The sequence below is a fragment of the Pan paniscus genome, chromosome 17, assembly GCF_029289425.2.
Source record: "Pan paniscus chromosome 17, NHGRI_mPanPan1-v2.0_pri, whole genome shotgun sequence".
In the NCBI taxonomy this organism is placed as follows: domain Eukaryota; kingdom Metazoa; phylum Chordata; class Mammalia; order Primates; family Hominidae; genus Pan; species Pan paniscus.
The window spans coordinates 92,973,700-93,000,235 of NC_073266.2; the positions used below are offsets into that span (position 1 = coordinate 92,973,700).

A 26,536-nucleotide genomic window follows, 5' to 3' on the forward strand; every position below is an offset into this window, starting at 1 on the left:
ACCCTGTTTGTGGGACCCCGCTTTGGCTGTTTTGTCTCCTTGTTCTCTTCTCTTCCTCTTGAAAAGTGGACTTCCCTGGAGCTGTTCTTGACTGTTGTGTGATGTTGTCTACATTCCCTTTTGTGTTTTATTCACTAACTTCAAATTCCTGATCATCTGCCTGCAGACCACGCATAGAGCTTCTCCTAGTCAGCCTCACTGGCATCCCCAAACACTCCATTTGCCTGGCCAACCTCCAGCTCCACCTTTCTGTGATTTCCCTGCTCCTGTGAATGGTATCACCAGCCATCTAGTTAGCCGCTGCCATTGTCAGCCATCCCCTTCCTCCCACCCCTGGTGGTTCTGGCTTCATGTACCCTTCCCACCCCTCTTTAATATCTCAGAGTTCTGCGCTAATCTGGACCCTCATGCTGCTGGAGGGTATGCATGGCTGCACTGGTCACTCAGCGGCCCAGCTATCTCCATAGAATGGCCTAATGCCCATGTCTAAATCATGTTACTCTCATGCTCAGCCAATCCTCAGACCTTCAAGGGGTGCTCACAGGTTGCAAAAGGAAGCCCAAACATTTCAAAGTATTGGCCATGCCCCATATTCCCAGTCCTAATCTACTTGTAGCTGCACCAAACCCTTCACCTTATACAGCCTCCCTCTGGTCCTGGGGACTGTCTCTTAATGTTGCCCCTTTTGTGTCCTTTGCTTGTGTGAGTCCTTCTCTCTGGGACACTCAACTCTTCTGACCAAATCCCAGCTCAAACACAGTCTCCTTCAAGAAGCCTTTCTTGGTCTCTGAGGAGATCCTTCTTTCCCTGGGCTTCCCCAGCCCACCCGCTAAGTTGAGTATCCTGGAGGCACTTGCCCTGGCCTCTAGCTGCCCAGGAGTGATTTGTGTTCTTAGAAGCCTCATCTTCCTTTCAACTCTAAGTCCATTGAGTCAAGAACCTTGTCTTCTTAATGTATGTATCTTTCACTTACTGTATGAACTTGCTTTACTGTGGTAAGCCCTGACAAATGATTGATTTCATCTTGTTGGAAGAAAGACTGCCTGGCTTCCATGAGGGGAGTTTTATATGTCTTATGTACTCTGCAAAAATCCTTATTGAGAGTTTTCTCCTATTTTAAATCAGACTCCAATTTGTGGATTAAAATTAGGAGGCGACATGAAAGAATTTACAAAACATGATTCTTCTTTGGTCGTAATTTTTTGAGTGATATTTTTTCTTAATTCCATGTATATCTATCTCTTTTGTTGTTTTAAGACCTTGAACTGGGGCAAGCCCTTGATAGTTTCTTTAAGGAAGAAAAGAGAAACACATAAATTTGAAAATTCTAGTAGCTAAAATGCTTCAAAAGTTAAGCTAATAGAATTAGCTCAAGAAAAATTATAATAACCTATATAGTCTCCAGTTAAGCATAATTTGCATAATCCCAGAATGGAATATGTCTGAACTTTCAGGAAAAAACTAATAAGATCAGCATTTATTGTTTTATTTTTTATTGCTTCTGAAAAATTGTATTGGTATTGCTTTGTGTGAATAGGTCTCCAGGAGTAAATTATGATCAAAATTCAAAGCCATCATAAATTAAATGTGTTTTTTTTTCCTGCTTTGGTATACAAGACTTTCCATTAAGCTAGCCTCATATAATATACCTTGGATATGTTCAAGAAAGCCCTGTAAATTATGGTAAGTATTTAAAATGGTAAGTAGACATTGGAAAAGGCCACATTAGGATTAATGAATGAAGGGGTTGATACTGAAAATGCACTTGTAAATAAATAACATAAAAAGTAAGGATGACACATTGTTAGGTTAGAGTTACAAGTAGAGTATGACACTAAATTGCAGGGTGGCAACAGTGTGTTCATGGAACTTCAGTTTCTTTGTAGGAGCGTTTCTAATTTCTGTCTAGCAAAATCTTCCCAGTTTCATCCAGTCTGAGTTCCATTCTGAGGCTTTTCCTGTGCCTTCCTTTCAGATATGAGAAGTGCCTGAGATTTCCTTCCTTAGCAGTCAATCCCCTTCCTGCCAGCATTTGGAGGACTATTCACCCAACAGTAGGGGACCGGTAGAAGGTGGAGCTGGCTTTGTCATAGAGATTGCATTTTCTCTCAGCAGCCCAGGACTAAATGATCTGGGGAAGGAGGAGGACGCAGGAATCATGTTACTTGTGACAAAATGGAAGCACCAAGCAAGAAATGCACACACAGGCCGGGGTGCACTTTAAATACATGCGCTCATCTGCCTCCAGGAAGGTTTGGGGCAGTGAACCGCGCTTTGAGGAAAACATAAAAAGAGGACAGTGCATATTTGGACTGTTATTTAAAAATTTGTGTGGCTTTGACAGAATAGAGTGGAGACACTTGGAAAAGTATCTCGGGTATATTTAAAGTTTTGGCACAAAGTTCAGTTAACACTCTCCTTAGGCATATAGACTTGCAGCTATATAAACTCAGCTTTCCTAAATTATCTATACATATATATGAATATGCATATGTTATATGATGAGAGAGATTTCCTTCTGAGATGTTCATTTTTTCTAACACCCAAGTTTGCATAGCCCCAATTATGTGATTTGCAATACCTGTTAGATTTCCCATTTGCTAAAGAAGATGACTTCAGCTTGAACCACTAGAAATATGCTTTTAGAATTTATGCAGAGATGCTTCGCTCAGGTAAGTGGTAAGAAGAAATTCAAGAATAAAGGCTGGATTCTATATCATAGAAAGAATAATAATGTGGATGGAAAGTTTACAGTGTCATGTAAAATACTGACAGGAAGCCTGAAGCTCTAAGAAACCACGAGAATTTCTAGATTTAAAAAGATGATTAGAGAGGCTCTGCTTCTGATAATAGTGGAGAAGCTTGCCCCAGAATAACCTTCCCGCAGATAACAATTACAAAGTCTGGACAAGATGTAAAAACCAACTGTTCAAAAGCATTGGAGAATGATGAAAGGCAGGCAGCAACCGGGGAGGCAACCCTCAAAAGATGGGGATTCACTGGGTACCATTTGCATTTCTTCTCCTTTTTTTTCGCTTGCCTTAAGGTACTCCCAAAACTTCTTGGGTTCTGCCCCTGCACAGCAGGGGCAGAACCCAAGAAGAACTTTGTACCCTTATCTGCTTGAGAAGTCACCAGGCATAGTCTGAAGCTCATGGCAGCTAGAAAGTGGAGGGGGAATTCCAGAAATCAGGGGTACACAAAGGATAGCAACGAAATCTGTGCATGCGCTTTTTCCTGCCCCTGGGTAACCACTGGACTGCATGTGCATGGGGAAGCCCCCACATTTTCCTGCAAAAAGCAACAGCTGCAAGGCTAAAGACTCAGCAGTGTCCCCTCCTGCCTACTGCAAGGAGGACAGTTTGGAGTTTTGCCGTCAAGTTAAGTGGCTGCTAGAGCAAAAACTAATGTGCATTAGAAGAACATAGCAGAATCCAAAGTCTCTAGACTATGAATCCACAGTGTGTAGTCTAATAAGAAATGCTTACCCATGCACAGGAACCAGAAGATTTTCCCCACAGCCAAGAGAAATGGACATTGATTTGATCTAGATGTTGGATTTAGCAGTCAAGGACTTTTAAAACAACATTTATAAGTACGTTCAAGGACTTAAGGGAAAATGTGGTTATTATAAGTGGACAGACCAGGAATCTCAGCAGAGAAATAGAAGTTATAAAAATAGATGGAAATTCTAAAATGGAAAAGTGCAGTGTTGAAATACAAATGATTTCTGGATGGATCAAAGCAGTGATGGAATGAGAAAGTCAGCAATAGATCCTAAAAGCAGTGGGTGAAAGTTAAACGAGGAATGGGTCTCAGATTATGTCCCCGTAAATTACTTGTTAATTACAAATGGAAAAGCAGAACCTCACGGTTCAGAAACCTGGTGAATTTCATTTTAAATAAGTGACCGAAGCTAACATCACTAATATTGGGACAGTGACATCCTGGGCTTCTCATTTGCTGCAATGAGAAGGATGCATTTCTGCGTAATTCCTGCCATAGTGCAGAACCGGAATCTAGTCACAAGGAAACCTCAGCAACCCCCAGTGAAGAGACATCTACAGAGTAAGTGGCCTGTACTTTTCACAATGTTAAGATGAAGAAAGACAGAGGCTGAGCAACAGTTCCAGATGCAAAGAGACGAAGTAGACATGATAAGCAGATGCATGTGGGATCTGGCCCATTCCTGGGCTGGAGGGGGCAGTTTTAAGGACATCACTGGGGCAGTTGACACAATTTGCATCTAGGCTGTGGATTAGATAATCATATTGTTTCTATGTGAAAATGTTCTGCTTTGGATAATTGTACCTGGGCCATATAAAAGAAAGCCCTTGTTCTTATTGAATGCACACTCAGGTATTTAGGGGTAAAGGAACCCAAGGTTGCCAAATTACTTTCATTTCCATTTCTTTCCCTTTCTGTCTCTATCTCTGTCTCTCTCTCCCTGTCTCTTTCTTTCAACTGATAAAGCAAATGTATAGCAAAATATAAACTGGTGAATCTGGGTAAATAACAATGAATGGGCCCGGGGTGGTTCATGCCTATAATCCCAGCACTTTGGGAGGCCAGCGCGGATGGATCACGAGGTCAGGAGTTCAAGACCAGCCTGGCCAATATGGTGAAACCCCGTCTCTACTAAAAATACAAAAATTAGCTGGGTGTGGTGGTATGTGCCTGTAGTCCCAGCTACTCAGGAGGCTGAGGCAGGAGAATCACTTGAACGTGGGAGGTGGAGTTTGCAGTGAGCTGAGATTGTGCCACTGCACTCCAGCCTGGGTGACAGAGAAAGACTCCGTCTAAAATAAATAAATAAAAAATAGCATTGAATGTTTCTTGTGTTGCTGCAAATTTTCTATAAAAATGTTTCTTGTGTTGTTGCAAATTTTCTATAAATTTGCATTCATATTAAAATTCAAATGTTATAAATAGGCATAAATCAATAATTGATAGTTTTGAGCTCCTTCATTCCTAAAACCAATGACTTCCAAGTTTGTCTTCTTCTCACCCGCTATTTTGACACAATGAAGTCCTTTCTTGACAATTTATCTGACTTCGGCTTAGGAATCACCTTGTCTTTCAAAATTGTTCTCACATTATTTGAAAAAATATTTTTTATTCTTTTGTCTTGCGGATCCTCTCTTAGTCCCCTCCCATCTACTTAATTTAGGAAATTAACTAGAATTACCTAAAAAAATTGTGAATGAATGAATTTTGAAGTACTTGAAAATCACAGTTTGCTCTGAACCATTCAAAATAAAAATATTTACATACTAAATTTTTAAAAAGTGAGATATAGGTCTCCATACTATGAATGCTAAATTCTTTCTCTTTGCACTTCATCTTCCTCCATTTCTCCCCTTCTATACTCAATTGGCATGTGACTATCTCAATTCTACCAACTGCATCAGGTATTAAGGGGCATTAATTTATTTGAAGCGTGTAAAGTCATTCTGCTAATAAGTAACAAGTACCTCTAGTAGTTGGCACAAAAGGCACCAGTAATGAAGATTAACAGTTTGCATCAAAGCTATTCACAGACCTTCCTTGACACCGGTGAGCACCTGAGGCTCTGCTGTCCTTTTCTGGATGCTCCTCTGGCCCTGGATCATCGATGCCACAAGATAAAATGTACTCACACAGTGAATATGCATTCTGTGTCTTCTTACACATGCTAGGCTTCAGGGATTCAGCAGAGAACACAACGGAAAAATATCTTCATCCTTATGGAATTTCTATTTAATGAGAGAGCCAAACAATAAAAAAATAAAGAATAGGTTAGGTGGTCCACCATGGGGAACAGTTTGGAGATTCTTTGAAAAACTAAAAACAGAGCTACCATATGATCCAGCGATCCTGCTGCTAGGGATCCACCCAAAAGAAAGGAAATCAGTATATTGAAGAGGTATCTGCACTCCCATGTTTATTGCAGCACTATTCACAAAAGCCAAGATTTGGAAGTAACCTAAGTGTCCATCAACAGATGAATAAATAAAAAAAAAGGGGTACATATACACAATGGAGTACTATTCAGCCATGACAAAGAATAAGATTCAGTCATTTGCAACAGCTTGGATAGAACTGGATGTCATTATGTTAAGTGAAATCAGCCAGGCACAGAAAGACACGCATCACATGTTCTCACTTATTTGTGGGAGCTAAAAATCAAAACAATTGAATTCAAGGAGATAGAGACTAGAAGGATGGTTACCAGAGGCTGGAAAGGGTAATGGGGGAGGGGAAGGGGAGAGGTGGGGATGGTTAATGGGCACAAAAAAAATTAGAAAGAATGAGTAAGACATGCTATTCAATAGCACAACAGGGTGACTATAGTCAACAATAATGTAATAGTACATTTAAAAATAATTTAAAAACTATAATTGGATTGTCTGCAACACAAAGGATAAATGCATTGCATGCCAGTATCAGAACATCTCATGTGCCCCATAAATATATACACCTATTATGTACCCACAAAAATTAAACGTTGACTAGGTTAGAGAGTGATAGGTACTCAGGAGAAAAACAAGACAGGAAAGGAGCATAAAAAACACTGGTAAGGAAGTGGGTACATTTGAGAGTGGTCAGGGAGTGTGACCTTGAAGTTAAAGTATGAAGGCGAAGAGAAAGGGGCCACATGGAAGGCCAGGTAAGAAACAGCAAGAGCAGAGGTTCCTGAGTAGGAGGCTGCCTGACTTGGTCAAAACCAGCCAGGAGGTGAGTGTGGGGAGGGGTGGAGATGTGAGTGGAGCAGTGAGACCTTGGGGATCATAGAGGTACTCAATATTTTCTTTGGATGAGATGGGAAGCCAGCGGAGGTTCTGCAGCAGAGGAATGGCATGATCTGACACAGGAGAGTAAACGAGGGAGATTTGTGGGAAGAAGCAGGGAGAATGTCATGAAGCCACTGCCAGGATCTGGGCCACAATGTTGGTGGCTTGGACCAGGGTAGGAGAGATGCAAGTGGTGAGAAGTGGTTGGGCTCTGTGTGTATTTTTAAGGAAGAGTAAACAAGATCTGTGGATTGACTCAATGCACATTGGGAGTGAAAGAGAGGAGCCAAGGATGATAGTAAGGTGCCTGGCCTGAGTAACTGCAAGAATGAAGTTGCCATTTGCTGCAATAGGGAAGGCTGTGAGGGAGGATACCAGGAGCTCAGCTGGGGAAATGTGAAGCTTGAGAGCCTATTAAATATCCCCATGAGATGTCAAGGCCATAGCTGGATTTTTAAGTCTGGAGTTTAGAGTAGGGGATCAGGCTGAAGATACACGTTTGGGAGACATCAGCATATAAACACTACTTAAAGATATGAGACTGTAGGAGATGGTTGAGTGGGCAGGTCTCACTAGAAAGGAGAAGACTCAGAGATTGAAGTCTGAGCATGACCACCATTGGGTGGTCATGCTGCCCACTTACCAGCAGTGTTCATGGGGACATCTAGGCCAAGGAGTGGAGAGAGCCACTGGGAAAAGGGAGCAAACTTGAATCACTGCCTCTGGCTGAGACAGACTCCATCCTAATTGCAGGCACCTGGAGTTGACTTTTCAAGACTGCTCCTATCACAAGGACTGGAGTCAAAAAACACTGGAGTCAAAAATATTAAGCTGATCCCTGGGCACCACTCTTGTATTTCTAGATAGAGGTGCCCCCCGAGCAGGTGAAAGAATTAGAGAGAGATGGGAGGGCCTTTGAGTTGTCAACAGGGAAATCCCCTAATCGTCTACAGTTCCCAAATAGAGCCTCTCTGGGGGTCGCCCAGGCAAACACCAGCTGCCAGAGGTGATCCCCTTAGTCACTGAGCAACCCAGTTCAGGGTCCTGCTAAGGGCTCACCCACGTTGAGAATAATTCTAGAGTCTGCCAGTTTTCCCACATTCTTTTCTTGGGAGTCTGGATGTTGGCTTACAATTTTGGCATGTGAATGTCTGTCTGCAGATGTTCATCTGTCTCCCTTAACCTTCACAGTGAAGCAAATATACACAGATGAAAGATGCAATGTGAAGTACTGAACAGGTTAAGTTAAAAATGTTCCCTGACACTCTGGAGGCACAGACACTAACCGTGTTTTTCCATCTAAGCAGGTATCTGTGCTGAATTGCTGGGACAAATGCACCGAACATTGCCTTCACCTTCAGCATCGCCTTCATTCTGCCCCTGTTGAACTAGGCTAGCATTAGTCTCACCAGGGAACTGGGAAAATAAGTAACTGGGCAAGAAGGGAAAGTGAAATTCAGGGTTGAACATCCTTGTTTTATTGATGGCATGCATCCCCAAGTGTCCTATTATCCCCTGAGCAGCCTTGCGTACATGCTAAACAGAAGTGGCTGTCCTGGGGGTAATGGATGGTCCCCTGGGACTTTCTCCAGAAGAAAACTGCCCTTATATGGGCATCAACTGCTCTCAAGAGGGTTGGAACTTTATTCATGTTCTTCCATCATAAACCTGGGCTCAAATGAGAACCCAGCTACCCATCCTGGAAAAAAAAAATCACTGTTTTTTTTTTGCTTTGCATTTTAGGAATCTCTCCTTGAGCAAAGACCTTGATCAATTCAGAGGCTGGTGAATTTCCTTGGTTCTTGCTGATGAGGCTAACTGCATTCAATTCCAAGGCCAGTTAGCTTGGGTCTGTTCTAAGGATGCTGTCAACATTCTTATCCTGTGCGAACACTTTGAACCTTGTGGGTTGTTGGTCACGAATGGTGACAACCATTCTTTATACCGCTTCATGTCGCAGGGGAAAATGTGTGTGTCTTGGACTCCAAGGGCGGCAGCATCCCCCCCCACCCAAAGAAAGCAGCCCATTTGTTTTGATGAATGCTCCTCAGGACTTCCAGGAAAGTGTTCTGCTGGAGGAGTAATGGGAATGGTGGCACTGCGAACATTGACACAGGTCTCACGCCAGGGTGGTTTTTAAGGAGCTTACTCACTCTTTCAGATAGGTTATTGCAGATTTGTCTGTTGTGAAACCTTTCTACATATTCCTTCTATTTATCCTGAAGATTTATCCATCCAAGAGGCACGCCCCTCCACAATTCTGTGCCTTTTTAGTGATTCAAATATCAGCCTTGGTAAGCGATTTAGTTTGAAATCACCATTCCCCAGAACCTTTAGGGGATCTCAAGGTAGGATGAGCCAATGAGTGATAGAACTGATTAGGTAAAAACTGGACTTCCACGGCTCATTACACGCAAGGAAATGATTCGATATAGGGTGGGAGGCTGGTAGGGTGGGGTCCTGCTGAATCCTAGAAGGCTCCTATCGCTTTTAGCAATCATCTTTTCTCATTTGTTTGTGTCTAATCTCAGGATATGTTCTGGTCTCTGGCTTCTTCATAACCATTGGTCTAAATTCCTTAAAATACAATCTTTTCTCTTCCTTTGGTGTTCAAAAGTGTGAAGCAGATAGCTCTAAAGGAATTCAAGTCGCCACCATAAATCTTGAGTGATTTTAGAAAGATATATAATACTCCTAAATGATGACATATTTCCAGAAGATCAGTAAAACGTTTCTGAGTGATAAATGGTTGGACAGTTGTGTCTCTGCAGCGAACCTAAGGGGGAACATCAAGCAAACACAGTATTTTATGAGTAATATTGGTCATATCTTTTGTTTTTAATCTGCCAAAAATGCAACTAAAGAGGCTGGCCACACAGAAAATTGGTCTACTTTATACCACGTCTGGCTGGGAAAAGCTCTGGGATTTTTGATTTGCCATCAGAACAAAAGGTTGGTGTGGGACCAGGGTGGGAGGTGTGGCGAGGGAGGGATGGAGGGTTGCAGCGGGGAGTTCAGTGTCTGGAGAGTAGATGACAGCCTTGGTTCCAGCATTTAAAAGCAATTACAGAGCTGTGTGTGTGTGTGTGTGTGTGTGTGTGTGTGTGTGTGTGTGTGTGTGTGTAGATTTATTCACAAAGTCTGTGCTGTACATTAACTAAATTTGTAGTTTTAATCACTGATAGAAAAAACAAAACGTACACACACAGAGCCATGAAATACCCAAAGCGGCAGGTCATTTTCTGTCAATCCCCAGAGACCTTCGTCTGTGAGTGCTGGTGTGGGGAGGAGGCGGCAGGAGACTGCTGCAGCTGTTAACAAAAGTCAGCAACAATGGAAACACCATTCTGATAGGTGAGCTGGGAAATGCAATTATAGCTAGTTAGAATTATGCATTTATTTGGCTTCCTGGGCAAAGTATCGCAATGCTAGGATAGGAGGATGGAACTGAGAAGGAAGGAAGGTTTTCTCCCCTCCACTGGGATCGAATGGGACGCGCGTGGCTCACTCTCAGCCGGAGGGGAGGCTGCACCAGTGCATAGCGCATCTGGCAGAGCTACTTTGAGGCATGTGATGCTACTTTCAGCCTTATGTGGACCTTTGGTAACAGCATTCTGAAAACGAGGAGCATTGTAGCTGACTTACACGCTGTTGAAAGGTCCTGAGGAGTTGCAGAAGCCTCCAGAATTAAGAATTGTGTCTGTAAAACCACATTTGTGTGGAATGTTCCTACATTTCCTTGCAGTGAGTTATCTGCTTTTGCAATTTGGTCACCAGCTCTCCCACTGCCACGATGGCCTCTGCACAAACAAGCCTCACCCTATGAAAAAGTGATCAAAAATAAACCCACAGGGAATTTTTTGGAAGTAGAACCATATTATACCAAAAATGGAAAAATGATTTTCCTTGAAAACCACATAGGAAAAGCTTCATAAATCATAAAGGACTAGCAATACACCTCCTGGATTTAAATATCAGTGCAATTACATTTTGTTATATGCAACTTTGCTACTCAGTTATTATTTTACACACTCCAACAGAATAATTTCCCGTGGAGAAAACTGAGTCACTGAAATGTTCTGCTTTCCCAGAGTGCCAAGGAACACATCCGTGCATGTTTTCAGACATATTCCACAGGAGCCAGTTGGGGGAGCTTCATGTTGGACCCAGCAGCAGGGCAAGCAATGTGTGGCATGTGTCTTGGTGCACGCAGTGGGTGGGGATGGGCCCAGGAGGCCGGCAAGGACGAGTTCTTGAGGATACACATTTAAAATGTCTCAGGAGTCCTAATTTAATATTGTTCAGTAACAAATGACCTATTAAGATCTTCCCTGTGAATTCGGAATAACCAACCACCAGGATTTTTCCGCCACTTCACTCCCATGACTGGTCTCCCACATTTTCCAGTGCCAACTTCAAGTCATCATCTGGCCACTTCAAGACCCAGAGACCAGCAGAGCTCTGGTCATGTGGGTTCTGTTTTGAACTAGCTCCTACTTTCCCAAAGTTAATTTACTTTAATGAGATATTAATAATAATCGAACGGGCACTGTCCCTTTCATGGGAATCAAGGTAACTGGTTTCAAGGTGGAGCTTTTTCTCCAGTGTCCAGTTTCAAGGAAGCTACGTCCAGCATAGCAAAGTTTGCTGGATTTATTAAGGAGAATTGTCCTATGCCTGCTTGGGCTGGCTGAGCTGTTATATTGTCTGTTTGAGGTCAAGGGCTGATTTGCCATTTAATGTGAATTATGCATTTGCTCTCGATTTCAAAGGTGTAGGAAGAAGGAAGGTCATCCTACATTCCATATCCTACCATTCAGTGAACTGCAGGAATAGCTCTTACTGTGGAAATCAATAATTGTAGAATTAAACGTGGTTCCCAGGAAAACTAAACCCCACATGCATCAAAGGTTCCGAGAAGTTTTCCTGCAATTTAGTCCAACAGCATACAGGTTTTCTGAATCTCCATTCAGCTGTTTTGAAATGCTGGCTTTAAAGGTCCCCTGAGTCCTATATCGCACCCGTGATTATAAAAATATTTAAAGCCACCGAAAGAATATATAGCTGTTCAGACACATGTGCTGATTTATTGTATACCATGGTTTGGTACAAACTGGAAGGCAAGCTTTCAGGCTGACAAGAGCATCAGAGTAGCAGGATTCAATCCATATATTACGGTACCAGCCCCAGAACAGGAGCAGCCTAGAGCAAGCCTGTAATATAGGGTTTCTGAAACCTCCTCCATATAACCAGGAGACAACATAAAAAGTTACACGACTATTTATGTGACATGGAGTCGTATTAGTAGTGACGTGCCCACATAAATAGCATTGTGAATTTTTGGAATATGGAAATTAAAGAAAAATATTTCAAACCTAAGCTGTGTATTATGAAAAATAACAAATCTTCCCAAATGCCATAAAAAAATAGAGGTGGAAGGAAAGACAAAGGGCTAGAAGTCTATGAGTATTCTTTCTTGATAAAAATTTAATTTTCTAAAAAATCTCATAATTGTGTAAATAGTAAATAAACATTTAGGAAAGGAAGATATCTGGGTTTCTTTTTGTTTTTTGTGAATGTCACCCACAATTTTTGTGGTCATATTGAAATGTTAAACTACAAAGTCTGCATGCTTATTTCTTAAAGCGTTTCCCTACTGCTTTCCTGTGTGGAATCTCGGTCTGCAAAGCCCTCCATGTTCCTGTAGTGTCTGTTTCTTCAGCTCACCTCATGCCCCTCTGCCTTTGCTCCCAGTTCTTTGGGAGGCTAAAGTGGGCAGATTGCTAGAGCCCAGGAGTTTGAGACCAGCCTGGGTAACATAATGACACCTTGTCTTTACAAAATATATAAAAGTTAGCCAGGCATGGTGGCAGGCACTTGTAGTCCCAGATACTCTGGAGGCTGAGGTGGGAGGATCGCTTGAGCCCAGGGAGGTCGAGGCTGCACGTCTAGCCTGGGATTTGTTCTGCTTCTGAAACTTGTCAAGCCTGTTGCAGCTGTGGTCTTTGTGCTTCCTGTCTCTGTCTGGATGTTCTGACCTCAGATTTCCTCATGTCTTTCTTCTTTTGTCCTCCAAGCAGCCTCCCCACCCTAGTGCAGTACCCCAGCCCTTTCCTATTTCACCTCTGGACTTTCCTCATATTAAGAGGTAACCAGCAGCTTCCTTCTCCCACATGACCCCGATATAATGCCAGTTGCCTTTTGCAAATGAGTTTCCTCTCAATAGGAAGATGCTGAAGTACACAAGGACAGAGAGAAGGAATGGAGAATTCCTACGGTATTTGAATTACTTTAACAATAACCCAAAGAACAGTGCCAGATACATAGAAAATATATGGTCCATTCATGGATTATGAGTTAATAAATGAATGACATTATACAGTAAATGAATAAATACGTCTACTGCTAGGGAATACAAGGCTGTATTATGACGAGTCCCTAGAAGCTTATTCTAATAATAAGTTTAATAAAAATCAATCATAAATAGCTACAATCAAATATGTAGAGGAGAAAATAATTATTTCATAAACAATATAACTGTATATACGAATGTTCCTGTCATTGTATGTGAAACCTTCAGAAAGCTTGAATTTGTTGACAGTGATCAGAAATTGATGTTAAATATATTTATGGGAAGTGTTCAAGTGTAGCAGTTTAATTACTGACACATTATACAGAGTTGAATATTTTCATCAGTAGTATGGTACCTGCTTGGGCAGGAGTGAGAGCAGTATGAAATGAATCCATTGTTAACTACTTATGAATTGGTACACTTAAATATTTCAATGTCTGGCTACTTTATATAAAGCCTGAGAAGTGATTATAAAAGATTACAAATAAGTTTCTGGCTGGGTGTGGTGGCTCACGACTGTAATCCCAGCACTTTGGGAGACCAAGGTGAGTGGATCTCTTGAGCCCAGGAGTTTGAGAAAAGCCTAGGCAACATGGTGAAAGCCCATCTACAAAAATTATCCAGGTGTGGTGGCACATGCTTGTAATCCCAGCCACTCTGGAGGCTGACGTGGGAGGATCACTTGAGCCCAGGCAGGTCGAGGCTGCAGTGAGCCATGACTGCACTGTAGCTTGCATGACAGAGTAAGACCCTGTCTAAACAAACAAAACAAAACACACAAACAAACAAAAAAAAAACAAAAAGAAAAAGAAAAACAAGTTTCTATTTCAAAAACCCATCAGCAGATTGTTTTTGGAGATGAGGTTATAAATTGTCCAAGTATATTTAAACCAGTTTATGCCAGTTATCCTTTTTACTATAATTAGGTTATATAATAAAATACCATATGAATCAAATAAATTTATTGTTTTTATGAAAAGTAAGTTGAATTATTTGAAAAGACTTAATAAAGTTAAGTTGATAAATTGCTGATGACTTAATTATGAACAAGAAAGCAGTAACGTTCGGGGCAAAAGCCTGAAAAGTCTAGGATTCTGCACTTAAATTGCTTCCCAATTCCTTTCCTCCTCTTTCTGCTTTAAAAGAATATATAGAAGAAAACACAGTCGATGAACTAGGGATGTGGTTTATACAAAAAAAAAAAAAAAAAGGAAATCATTGATAGATCCAGCCTCAAAAAAGAAGCGTTCGTCTTCATTGGTTAAAGAGTATGAGTATATATTCATAAGTTTTGATTAAACTTTTAAGCTTTAAAGATGTTTAGGTTACGTAGTATTGTAATAGTTTTCCTCTTTACCCAACTTTCTCTAATGCCCTCATTGTATCTGATAACAAGATTTTGACTGTGTTTTGATAGAGGAACAGACTTGATAAAAAAAAAAATTTGAGCATGTCTTTTGAGTAAAAGTATTCTGTTAACTAGAGCAAAAAAAAAGCCAGATTATTTATGTTTTATGCCATTTAGTTATTAAGGCTAATCATTTAAGTTGGCTTGCTTTGACAAGGCCTCCAATGGCAAAGAATAAAATATAATGAATTGGAGCAAGTTTTTCGTTTTTTTTTGGAAAAAAATACACTCAAATTGAGGTATAATTTCCTAATTAGCATGACTGGATACTAAGTGCTGAGGACAATATCTTCAAAATTGTGAGGAAAGAAAATTTGAACTTAAAATATCATACAAGTAAAAGCAGTAATTAAGAATGAGAGTAAAAAACACTTTCCAATTATAAAAGATTCAAAAAGTTTACTTTGTCTTTAAAAATTACTCCAATAATATTCACCCAAAAATTGAAAGTGGAGGGGAGAGAGGACAGCTGGAAGCTAGGTGAATACATTGAATTCCTCATCTTTCATTACAGGAGTAACTTGATAAACTCTAAAATGGACAAATCAGCATTTTATACCCTCTTGTATTATTAGGTACTGCAACCACACCTATGCATTGTTGCTATAATGAAATTTAATATGATAAGGAACATGTTTTAAAGTACAGCAATATCTTAAAGTTATATGGTGATCTATGGTTTAGAAAGAAATTATACCTGCATTATAAAATTTATTTCCAGCTTTTTCTAACCCATCATTCCAAAAGCTGAATAAAGCAGAAAAGAGAATAAGATTGCTCACAAAAGAACTGAAAACTGTAGAATCTGATTTTAAGATGTTTCTTTTTGTAAATGTTAATACTGGAAAGTGTATCTAATAAGATGTTTTTAACAGTTCTTCAAATTTATCTTTCAGCTTACTAACAATTTTAAGGCCAACTTTAAGAAAAAAATTCACAAAATTATGAAAGTTTAGGCACCAAATGTGAATCTTTATTTAGAAAGAATAGAAATCACAAAAATTACAACTTTATAAGATCTGTGAGACTTGAGGATTATAATTTTGAGTCTCATTTTAAGGCAAAGGAAATACATTTATGGATACAAAATTAAGTAAGAGACCTTGAAAGGGACTCATGAAAATGAAAATGACGGCCTCAAAACTTACGGTTCACGAACTTCATGGTTCATGGACTTTGCTCTCATATCCAGGTCATAATTATGGGTGCTGGGCCTGCATCAACAGAGGCAAGTAATGTATCCCTAAAAGCCATTGGACATTGAGAGAGTTAGTAGTAACTTACACTTGGAAGTGACTGTGAACTACATAAATATATTCCATTAATCCTAAACTAAATGGACCCTCAATTCAAATTCCCTGTGGTCAGATTTCCAAAATGCCTATGACCACTCAATCACCTGATAAGCTTGCCATCTGATATGAGGAGAATGTGTCAGAGTTCAATATACTTAATGTTTATTCACCATCCCCCAACCCAATAATTCATGTGTTGAAATCCTAACAGCCAAGGTGGTGTTTTAGGAGGTGGAGCCTTTGGGATGTGCTTAGATCATGAAGGTGGGGCCCTCATGAATGGGATTAGTGCCTATGTTAGGGTTCTCCAGAGAAACAGAGCCAATAGGATATATATAGGATCTATATCTATGTAGAAAGATGAGAGCAGGTTTATTACGGCAATTGTCTCATGTGATTATGGAGGTTGAGAAGTCCCATGATAGGCTGTCTACACACTCGAGAGTCAGGGAAGCCTGTGGTCTGGCTCAGTCCAAGTACTGAAGCCTGAAAACTGGGGGAGCAAACGGTGTAACTCTCAGTCTGCAACTAAAGTCCTGAGAACCTGGGGGCTGCTGGTGTAATTTCCAGAGTCCAAAGACCAGAAAACCTGGAGTTCTGATGTTTAAGGGTGGAAGAAGAAGGGTATCTTAGCTCCAAAAGAGATAGACAGAATTTGCCTTTGTAGACATACCTGGAAATAATGCTTTACCAGTGATCTAGGTATTCCTTAATCTAGTCAAGTTGACACCTAAAATTAACCTTACAGGTACCCTTATAAAAGATATCCCAGAGAGATATTTCCACCCTTTCACCATTTGAGGTAAGAAGATAGCTGTCTGTGAGGAAGCAAGCCCTCAGCAGACACCAAATCTGCTAGAGCCTTGATCTTGGACTTTGCAGCCTCCAGAACTGAGAAATAAATGTGTGTGTGTGTGTGTGTGTGTGTGTGTGTGTGTGTGTGTGTGTGTTTAATGGCATTTTTGTTATAGGAACTAAGATGGACTAAGACAGAGATAAAATAAAAATTGAAAGAAAAAACAGTCTTAACTGACTGTACTTGGAACAAATCTGTTTTTGGTTATTGTTGCAAGTTTTGCAAATGTGACCTTCAGTGCACATGTGTAGGGCTCCTTCCAAGTCTTAGAAAGATTTGTGCAAGTGAGGCACCCAGAAACTTGTGTCATTAATTTAACAATAAATCTGCTTTCATTTACAAATTATTTTAAGGGTCTATTTTTATTGTCTATTTTTTCTTGGTTCTGTTTCTAGTATGTCTACTAAATTTTGATTGAATGCTAGACATTACGTAAAAAAATTATCAAGGCTGTGGATAATGTCATTTTCCTTCAGAGAGCATTCACTCTGTCCTTTTTGGCGGGTAGAGAGTTGGGGAAGTTTATCTTAATCTAATCAGGAACTGAATCAACTGGTGGCAGAAATACCTCCAGAGATAGGAATGGAAATCTTGGGATTTTTACTAGGGATGTTACTTCCTGGCAGGCTCTGAATTTCAATTGCTATCTTCTCAGAATCATGAAACTGCTCCACATCCCCCTTTTCCATTCAGCATCTTTCTGCTTAGCTTCTTAGATCTTTGCCTTATGAAGTTTAAGAATTCAGCAAATGATTAGAAATGGAAAGTTGCTTGTCTCTAGATGTGTATTTTTGCATAGTTTTGACTCTTAGAACCATAGTAATGTTTTACATGTTCCCCAAATAAATGAGTAAGTGAACATATAAAATTAATCAGAATATAGGGGGAACTCAAAATAGAATACAAATAGTAACATATGAACCCAACTGTACTGTAAATGAGTAAGTAAACAACACTGAAATTAATGGTGAAGAAAATAACTAACATTAATAACTTTGGAAATTACTATTTTTCCTTTATGATATAAAGCTAAAAATAAAAAACTTTACAAAAATACCATTGTTAGTAAATCTTTTTTTTCCCCACAGGGTATAGGTTAGAAATTCTGTAACTACTTTATGTGCATATTAGGTTTGAATAAATAAGTATATATATTGTAGATGGTGAGAACCAGGCTTATCACAGTGAGGGGAAATAGATACAAATAAAGAAATGGCGAAGACTAAAATAAAATGTGTGGTTTTTGATTATGAACTTATGATTTTAAATATTTATACAGGTAGATAAAATGTAGATATATATATATTACATCTACATATATGTGTACATATATAATATGTATACATATATTTTGTAGCTCTGTCTGCTAAGAGGAGAAATTACAACTCAATAGCACTGAGCACACAGAGTCTAGATCTTGCTTTCTAAACACCATTTCCAATAAAAAGTACCATGGCTTCTTGGAAAAGTGATTGATTCCAGAAGTGAAGCAGAGACATCATGTGAGCCTGGAACACCTTACAGACCAAGAAAATAAGGAAGAGCTTGAAAAATGGTGGAAACAAAAGGGGCACAGAACTCATCTGACAAAGCTCTCAATGGCTAACACTGGAATAATCTGAGCAACAAAATAATAAAAAATGACGTATTAAATTACAATCCACAAAATAAAATAAATATTAATGAGTTATGCTGATATAAAAATGAACAAATTAATAAGTTGGAGAGAAGTGACAACTCTTCCTTATAGAAGAATTAAAATTAATATAGGTAGAAGAAATTAGGGAAATAAAAAGTACCCTTAGGCAAACCTCAAAGTAATAATTAATGCAGGGAATAACCATTGATGGATACTGAACACTTGGGCAAAAGTTGGAAGAGAAACAGAATATTTGCATATACTCAAAGACTCTTTCCCAAGATATTTATCAACTACCAAGAGATAAATTATAATTTTGCGGTGGAGAAATATGGTAGACAACACCTTAACCAAGTGATCAAATCAACACTACCAGTAATAAGAGATATTGACACTAGGGCTGGGCATGGTGGCTCAAGCCTGTAATCCCAGCACTTTGGGAGGCGGTAGTGGAGGGACTGCTTGAGCTTGGGAGTTTGAGGTCAGCCTGGGCAACATGGTGAAACCCCATATCAACAAAAAATACAAGAATTAGTCAGACATGGTGGTGCACATCTGTATTCCCAGGTACTTGGGAGGCTGAGGTTGTAGGATGGCTTGAGCATGGGAGGCAGAGGTTGCAGTGAGCAGAGACTGCACCACTGCACTCCAGCCTAAGTGACACAGTGAGACCCCATCTCAAAAGGAAAAAAAAAAGAGAGAGAGAAAGAAATTAACATTATATATCTCCTGATACAGCACACTGGAAAGAGCACCCCACTTCTGTTGAATTCTTGCCAAAAATGTATAACCCCAATCTAATCATAAGCAAACTTTAGATGAATAAAATCAGGAGAGATTCAACAAATTAACTGACTGGGTCTCATCAAATAACTCAAGGTCATGAAAGATGAGGAAAGACTGAGGAACCATCACAGAGTGACGCTGTTTAGGGAGTCACAACTCAGTGCAGTGTGAATTCCTGGGTGGGTCCAGGAGCAGGAAATGGACATGAGGGGAAATTTGTATAAGGTCAGCATTTTAGTTAATTATATTATACCAATGCTAATGTCCTGGTTTTAATAAGTGCACTATGTTCATATAAGTTGTTAATGTTAGGGCAATGGTTTTCAACCAAGAGTGATTTTGCCTTCCAGGGGACATTTGGCAATGAGTGCAGACATTCTGATCTTCATGACTGGGGAGGGTGCTACTAACATCTAGGAAATAGAAGCCAGAGATGCTGCTGGGGGAATCTAAGTGAAGGGTATATGTGAACTATCTGCACTATTTTTGAAACTTCTTGTGAGTCTAAATTATTTCAAAATTAAAAGTTAATATATAAAAACAGAGTTCAGCAAATGCCTTGAGTGGGAATCCTCTGCATTTTGAGCCTTTTTCTGAGCTTTTATTATTTCAATATCTTGACCTTTTAAGATCCACTTGTGTTAGATGTTCCAAAGTCAATTTTTTCTCTCCAGCATTGTGAAGTGACAACCAAATTCTCAGCTGAATTATACAAATCTCAGCTGCAGCCTTCTGCTTGGATTCTCAGCCTCTTGCTTGGCATCAAGAATTGGCAAATGCAGCCTTCACTTCTTTCACTGAGTTTCTCTTCTCCCCAAGGTCATGGCCCCTCAAGTCCTGGCAAGTCCAACAAGCATTTTTAAAAAATTAATCCACATTTCCTATTTGTGTGCAGTGAGACCACTGATCTTCCACAAACTATGCAATCACGGCTGAAAGTAGAGTCTTGTTGCCATTTTATATAACAGCTTTATTGGTGCATAATTTACATAACATAAAGTTCGCTTGTTTAAGTATACAATTCAATAATTTTTAGTACATTTACCATATTATGCAACCATAACTATGATCCAGTTTTAGAACATTTTCTTCACCCCCATGCATTTTAATGCCCTTTTACAGTTAATCTTCATTTCTATCATAGCCTCACACAACCACTTATTTATTAATACTTTCTGTCTCTACAGATTTGCCCTTTCTAGACTTTTCATATAAATGCAGTCATACCATATGTGGTCTGTTGTGACTGGGTTCTTTCACTTAGTACACTTTTGAAGTTCATCTATTTAATAGTATGTGTCAATACTTTGTTTCTTTTTATTGCCAAATAGTCATTATTGTATGGATATACAATATTTTGTTTATGTATTCATCAATTGATAGATATTTGGATTGCTTCCACGTTTTGGTTATGAATAATGCTGCTATGAACATTGGTGTACAAGTAAGTATTTGTGTGAGCATATCTTTTTATTTTCCTTGAGTGGATACCTAGGAGTAGAATTGCTGAATCATAAGATAAATCTATATTTAACTTTTTCAGAAAATGCTAAACTGTTTTTCAAAGTGGCTGAACCATGTTACATTCCCACCAGCAATATGCAAAAGTACTAATTTCTCCATATTCTCACCCAAACATGGTATTATCTGACTTTTCAATCATTGTGATCTCAGAAGGCATGAAGTGGTACCTCACTATAGTTTTAATTTATATTGACCTAATGATTAATAATACTGAGCATCTCTTCATGTGTTTATTGGCCACTTTGTTATCTTTTTGGGGGTAAATTTCTATTTGAATCTTCTGGCTTTGTTTTTTTTTTGACAGGATCTCACTTTATGGCCCAGGCTGGAGTGCAGTGGTGCAATCACAGCTCACTGCAGGCTTGATCTCCTGGGCTCAAGAGATCCTCCCACCCCAGCCTCCAGACTAGCTGAGACTACAAGCAGGCAGTAGCATGCTTGGCTAATTTTTTAAATTTTTTGTAGAGACAAAGTCTCACTATGTTGCCTGGCCTCATCTAGGACTCCTGGGATCAAGCGACCCTTCTGCCTCGACCTCTTAAAGTCTAGGATTAGAAGGCATGAGCCTCTGTGCCTGGCCTTTTAACCTAATTTTAATTGGGCTATTTATCTTCTTAGTACTAAGTTATGAGATTTTTATATGCTCTTAGATACTCTGGATACAAATCTTTTTTAGAGTATATGATTTGCAAATATTTTCTCCCAGTCTGTGGCTTGTCTTTTTGCTCTATTAATGATATACATTTGGAAGTGAAAAGATTTTAATTTTGACTAAGTTCAATTTATCCACTTTTTCCTTTATCACTTGTGCTTTTGTTGTTTATCTAATAAATCTTTGCTTAAATAAGGTCACAAAGATTTATTCTTATGTTTCTTTAAGGAGTTTTACAGCCTTAGCTCTTACATTTTGAATTAATTTTTGTGTGTGGTGTGAGGCAAGGGTCTACCAAAATCCACCATTTTCCATGTAGATATCCAATTGTTTGAGCATCATTTGCTGAAAATCTTTCCCAATTGGATTGCCCCTGCTTGATTTTTTAAGTAGGATTTTCACTTCCATTTTATTTTCTAATTTGTTGTCCTGGCATAAAACAGACACCTACTGATATATTATTTTAAGTTGTATTTAATCACTTTACTAAACCATCTTAACTTGATTTTTTTATATAGTAAAAATAATCTCCAACTAATGATAATTTCATATATTCCTTTCCAATAATTGTATTCTGCATATATTGTTATCTTATTTCATTGATTTGGAATTCCAGAGTGATACTGGAAAAAACAAACAGATTAATTTGGTCATTCTATCTTATTCCTGACTTCACTGGAGTATCTTTAGTATTTCATCATTTAGCATAAAATGTTTGCTGTGAGTTTTGGAAGATATTCCCTGGACTGTTTAGGACATTTCTTACGAGCCTAATTTGCTATATATTATTAAAAACAGGAAAAGCTATTAAATTCTATTTAGGGCTCTTCTTTTTTTTTTCATCTGATGAAATTCTTGTGTGAATTTTCTCTTTTTAACGCCCAATATAATCATGTTAACAGATATCCTAGATTTGATTTATTTAGTGTGGAAAAAACTCACTTTTTCAGAGTATTGTCCTTTTTTTACTTGGTCAGATTCAGTACGTTAATAGTTAGAACTTCTTTAACCTATGTTAATAAGTGAGGTAAAACTATACTTTTCAGTTTTTCCTATATTTATCCGGCTTTTTAGTACTATGTTTGCTTCATACATTTATTTGGAAGGTTTTCCATATTTTTCACGCTATAAGAGTTTAAATGACAGAAGAAACTATGCATTTTTTAAGTTGATAAATAATCTGGGCCTGAAGGCTTTTTGTGATAGATATTTGATACGCTTTAAAATTTCCTTTAAAATGATTGATATAATAGGTTTTTTACTGTCTCCGGCTTTTTGGAGATAAGTTTGGTAAGATGTTTCCTAAAAATATTTTATTTCATTTGGTTTGTATGTTCAAATGATTGGCATGATGCTATGCATGTTATTTGTCATGAGTCTAAAATTTTTATGGTTACCTGTTTATTATCCTATTTTCCCATTTTGTTGTTGGTAATGTATAGTTATATTCTTTCTCTCAGATTAGTTTATTGTCTATTTTATTAGTTATTCCAAGGAACTTCTGTTTTGCTGTTCATTAATTTCTGGTGCTTATTAACTTTTATATCTTCATATTGCTACTCTTTAGCACCTAACACTTGCTCAAAAGAAGTTTGTTGAATGAATGAATGAAATCAAAACACAGTTTCCTTGGGGAATATAGGAACTCAAGAAAGCATGTTTTTAAAATGGAGAAAATGGTAGAAGCAGAGAAGCAGAAAAAGTGATGTGTAAGCAATTCTAAATCTCCAGACATCAACCCCCAACTTATTTTCATATCTAAACTTTTAATAAACATTAAAATCTTTCCTTTTGCAGAGTGGTGCGCATTTTTACCATATAAGAATCAAATGTTGCATCTATTTCGATGTTTACATTGCTCTTGTTTTGAAAAATACCCAATCAAATCATCATTTATAAGTAGAGTTACTTGAAAAGCATTCAAACTTTTGGAGAAACTCCCAAGGACCTTGGAATTTGAAAACACAATAAATATTCTGCCGCGGGTAAGGCACATTTGAAATGGAATCAAGCATGATAATGCAACGAAGCTGCGAAGGAAGGCCCGTGCTTGTTTCTCTGCCAACTCAAAACTTCATCGCTCATGATTCAGTGGCCTCACACTTTTCAGCTCCCTTTCAGCCTCTGGAAAAATGGCATTTGCAGCTGTCTCCCTGACCTCAGGGCGAGGAGAGGAAGAAGGACCCGGAACCCTCGGCTGCCCAGGAACAGGGGGAGGCTGCCACGTTCTGTGCCCTTATTGCTAACTCCCGGCTGCCCACTATGCACCCTGACAAAGCCTCTGCTGGCTCATGTTTCCCGTTTTTGGAGCTACCAAGAAATCTCCCTTCGCTTTGTCTCCATTTCCAGAGTCCGTCTTCAACTTCCCGGAGACGCTTTCAGGGCCAGGGCAGGGGTCAGGAACCAGGCAGCCTCGGTGGGTGCTTCAGCCCTGACCCAGGCCTCAGAGCCGTCAGGGCACCAGCAGCTCCCCCTCTGTAAACCTCTCCATGGGGAATTTTAACCTAAAATAATTTTCTCTCTTTCTCTCTTTACAACTGAAGAAAAGTACTTCTTAGAGCGAGCTTAACTACCTACCTTTAATGTTTTACAGTCAGGGAAAGCAGTACAAAGCAACGTGTTTAAGTAGTTCCTTTACTAGCGTTGATAGAATCCTAAAATCTCAAGGGCCTCTGGTGAGGAATGAAATCGTATCTCTGCTAAGGCTCGTGTGTTTTACGAGTTGATGGGTCCAGGCAATGCCATGGTCAGCACCACGGGGCTCCCTGCAGGGCCGGGGGAGTGGGGATGAGGGGCGCAGTGAGGAACGAATGGGGAGCCGCCCGGGCCGAGGCCAGGTGCCCTTCCGGTCAGTCCTCCAGGAGCTGGTTGACTTCTCAGCATCCTGATTCTTTGGAAAGACAGTTTAAAAAGTTGTTTAGTTTCCTAGGACATGCTCGCTGCGACTGTTGAAAGTCGGACAGCACCCGCCTTGTGCTCACCTCGCCGGGATACACGGGGACAGTTCCTTTCCTAGGAGGCCCGGGGCCGCCTCTGCGCCGGGACAGCCTGGGAAGCCGCGCAGGCCTGGCCGACTTCCCCTTCCCAGCCCCGCTGCGCCCTGCGGGGCCCTGTCGGCGGTGGGGGCTGCGGACCCGGGAGCGCGCGGCCGCGCTGCACGTGCAGGGACCGGTAGGCGCCGGGGTCAGCGCGAGCGTTTGATGTGCGGCGGGGAGCGGGCCGAGCCCCGGGAGGCCGCTTCGCACCTCCCCGTGTGTCCGGGTTGAGCGCGAGGTCAGGAGGGGACGCAGAGTTCACGGCGAAGACGGATCGCGGGGGCTCGTCCCGCCCGGGTTGCGCGCAGCGGGGGCCGCGTGATGGATGGGCCGGGCCGGGCACCCGGGAACCCGCGAGCGCGGGGCTGGGCTCTGGGCTGCGTCCGGGGGCCCCGACTTGGTTATTGATCGGCCCAAGCGCAGGAGAACTGACTCTATAATGCATCGCCTGACCAGGAAAACTGTTTGCTTTTGTGGGAGCAAAAGACAACTTTCTGCCCCGCCAGAGCGTTGCTAAGTGAGCGGTAATGACCACGCTAGAAATTTCGTAGGGAGAGGCTAATGGCAGGCTGACTCTAAAAGTGCTTTTAAGTGCAACTTCTGTCTAATCCCTTGAGGGGGAAGAAAACATCGGCGACTAAGAAAGTTCAAGTTGTACAGGACCCGGGTTTTTAGGGTCGGGGTCACTTCTGCTCTGCGTGACTTTGAAGAGGAAGACCTGCGGTTTTTTCCAGTGGATTTTCACACGTGTTTTAAAGAGAACTCCCGGCTCCTGAAATGAAAGGCCCGCCTGTAGGGTTTTGCTGCCTCCCCTCTGCCCACGCCCCACCCCCACAGCCTGGATCAAAGCGATCAGACAAATTATTCAGAAGTAACACAGCCCTGAAATGTTCCTAAACGTGACTATTTGAGGCGATGAATCAAGCGTGTTCCCCCCGCCCCCAACCCACCCCCAGACCGAAAATGTGACTCTGGAAAAGGACTTGCAGAGCTGGCTTCGGTTTATATGCGGTTCTGACCCCTGTTGACTTTAGGACAAGCCTTCCTGTTTCCAGGACTGCAGCATCGCCAGACAGCCTCGCCATGCAATCGGCTTTCCAGATACGATTTCACTCCTCACCAAAGACAGTTCTTTAGGGCGATTTTAGGATTCTATCAACGCTAGTAAAGGAACTACTTAAACACGTTGATTTGTATCGCCTTCCCTGACTATGAAACATTGAAGGTAGGTAGTTAAAGCTTGCTTTAAGGAGTACTTTTCTTCAGTTGTAAAGAGAGAAAGAGAGAAAATTATTTTAGGTTAAAAATTTCCACAGAGAGGTTTACAGAGGGGGGCTGCTGGTGCCCTGACGACTTTGGGGCCTGGGTCAGGGCTGAAGCATTGAAGCTGCCTGGCTTCTGACCCCTTTCCTGCCCCTGAAAGCATCTCCTGGGAAGTTGAAGAGGGACTCTCAGGGCTGCTGTGGTCAGGCCTGAGGCTGCCCTCTGAGTCTCCTGGGCAGAAGGGCTTTTTGCCAAGAGCACGTCTAGGCGGGCATGGTGCTAGGCACTGTTGCCAGGGCAGAGCCTGAGGGGCTGCAGAGCCTCAGAAAGCCCACGTACTCCATAGGAGGACTCTCGTAGGAGAGCTTACAACTTCTAGGAAATGAAATTCCTGCATAAAAATAAAACCATCACACCAAAGCTACTAGTGCAGCATGATTGATATATGCATTGGTGTATACTAATCACTGACAGGCTGCCTTAAACCACTGCTAACGTGGATTCTAGAGTCATTTCATAATTTAGTTTCCATAAATGTGAGCATATTTCAGTCCCCTTAAGGTCTCAAATTATGATAATATTATAAGTTACATTATACTCTATTTGCTCTGTTATAACCATAGTGAATGTAGGTATATTGGGGACATAATTAGTCCTTAGCGCTTTCTAGCTCAGTATTTATAATTAAATAGTTTGACATAGGTATAAAATATAGCTTCATATTTTTCTATCCACGTGTTGCATTCCAGTTCAAATTTACGAAAGAACAAAATATAAACTTCATTAATTTGATTATTGTTGTTTAAAAAATTATTCATTTTGAGTCATTGGTGGCTAGCAATATAGTATTTTAAATACATAAATATATTTGAATTTCACAATCTTCCTAGAATAGATTGAACCTCACAGTCTTCCTAGATCTAAGTCGAAAAAGGATAGGCTCTTCCTTAAGC

General features: G+C 40.4%; 1 protein-coding gene across 2 annotated transcripts in view; it reads right to left on the reverse strand.

The window, feature by feature from the left end:
• SMIM21 (small integral membrane protein 21) overlaps window positions 1-24,462 on the reverse strand; it is a 47,717-nt gene extending 23,255 nt beyond the window's left edge. Inside the window, exons 1-4 of one of the 2 annotated variants that reach the window (XM_003827304.3) lie at window positions 24,267-24,444; window positions 8,060-9,549; window positions 7,417-7,568; window positions 5,640-5,735 (exon numbers count right to left, since the gene is read on the reverse strand). The gene's annotated coding sequence lies outside the window, so the exon portion shown is untranslated. Of the gene's footprint in view, window positions 1-5,410; window positions 5,736-7,416; window positions 7,569-8,059; window positions 9,550-23,862 lie in introns of those variants that run through there. The other variant, XR_008621951.1, reaches the window with a different exon arrangement.
• Between the last annotated feature and the right edge of the window lie 2,074 nt (window positions 24,463-26,536).